The following is a 2,092-nucleotide window of genomic DNA, read 5'->3' as shown; positions in this document are numbered from 1 at the left end:
ATCCTCATCGTGGACCATTGGATTGAACATTACTTTTCTTTCCAATGAATACCTCAATAGACTCATTCCCACATTTTTACTGATCCCGAATTCTCAATCTAGAGAGTAGAGAGCCAAAGCTTTGTATGTCTGAAGTTGCCAACGAACTTCTTCGGTGGTTAGTGCATCTTCGTGCCCATTTATTTCCAACGAAGCCTTTTTCCACTCAGCAAGCAGACAACTCTGTTCCGCCCAACTAGTATGCAAGCCTCGACAAACTGCCACACCGTCTCTTCTGATTCAAGATCGAATTCTTGTCGGCGTTGTCGCCTATGTTTGAACGAATTCCACATCCAATATCCAATAGTAAGTTTTCTGATCGTTTCCTTTTTTTTTTGTTATTTTTATTGCCATGTTGTTTCCACGACCGTATAGTCGTTAGGGCCGCGACCACCGTGTAGGGTGGTTCTAGGTAGTGGTAGTGGTAGAGATTAACGGTTGGGTTTCTAGATGAACCCTCAGACCAAAGATAGTTGATTGGTGGAGCGGGATTGATTGTCCCAGACCATTGAACTCGGACGCCTCAAAATCGTTTGGGTGAATTAACTTATTATCAAATACCCTTGGCCTTTAGTTCCCGAATTATGTTCCTGGGATCTTTATTGGTCCCGGATCTAGGTCCGGAGGGGACCTCTCCAAGCATTTTTAGGAGAATCCTCGTACCTTAACCAGTTTTCTTCAGTTTTGGTGCTAACTGCTTGGTTCTCGCTTTTCTTGTCGCTTCCAGGTCTTTGATCATGGGTCGTGGCGTTACTCTGCATCCGGAAGATGATGTCCAAGCGGGCCCCGTAGTCTTGGAGGAGCACAAGCTTCCCACTGGCATTACGTGGGAAATGGACGGGGAAAAGAATGAATTTCAGAACTACCAGATTCTGAACGAGCTGGAGAAGGCCCTCAGAGTAGAGTCGACTCTAGGGCTCTTTTACAACAGAATGGCCCAAAGAGAAGAGAAAGCTCATACCAGAGCAGGCATATTCAGGGCCTAGAGTGTAGGCCACATCAGTGCGGGAGCCACTCTCCCGCTTCAAGATTACTTCACGCGATTTATAAAGTTTGTGGAGATCGCGCCTTTCTAGCTTCTCCCCCAGGCGAATAAGTTGCTTGTGGGATGGCATATATTTTGCGCATCAAAGGAGATCGCAGCACCCACTCCTACGGAGGTGTTGTACTCTTATCGATTGGAGCCGTAACTGAATTCCAAGGACAAGATGATGTTGGGAATTGTGCCCTTAAAGCAATTGTAGTTGACAATGGTTTTAATGAAATAAATGAATGAATTGAATAATTGTATATATGTAGCTTATGTAATATATTATTTTTAATAATATTAGGTAAATATCCAAAAATTTCCAAGTTCATCTATGTGGTCTCAATCTCATATTGGTATGAGAGGATTGAGATTGAGATAATGAACTTAAATAGTTCGCAATAAAATATAGTTATGAAATCTTTCGATTAATTATTGCTACTACAGTCCACTAGTATTATGAATACATGTGACCTAGATCCGAGTTACTAGTGTAGTAGGACACTTTAGTGGAGGTACTTTGCATGCTAAGAGTATGTAGAACTGGACCAGATGTGATTTAATAATACTTGTTTAAATATCGTTTCATAGTATTATAAAACACATCAACTGATGATCATATACAAAGTGATATTAATCCTGAAGTTACTATGAAATCCTATATATGTTATTTGATCATTTGATTTATACATTACAGTTTGTCAGAATGATCAGGCTAAGAATTATTATTTTGGGGACTCAATGATGTATATGGCTGGGACATAGTTTACTAGATATGAAATCTATATCATCTTATAGATTGAATGATGATTCCCTATTGGGTTGGCTTTTGGAACTGAAAAGGTTATTGACGTCAAATTTATAATCAAATTATAAATTAACCTTCACTAGTAAAGTCGATGGTACACTAGGAATCAAGATATAATTAAAAGGGTAAAACAGTAATTTTATTCCCACTTAATTATGAATCATCAATAGAGGATTAATTTGTATGTAATTATTATATCAATGGACACTTTATGTTTA

This window comes from Humulus lupulus, chromosome 7 (genome assembly GCF_963169125.1).
Source record: "Humulus lupulus chromosome 7, drHumLupu1.1, whole genome shotgun sequence".
Classification (NCBI taxonomy): domain Eukaryota; kingdom Viridiplantae; phylum Streptophyta; class Magnoliopsida; order Rosales; family Cannabaceae; genus Humulus; species Humulus lupulus.
This window is presented reverse-complemented; position numbering follows the sequence as displayed.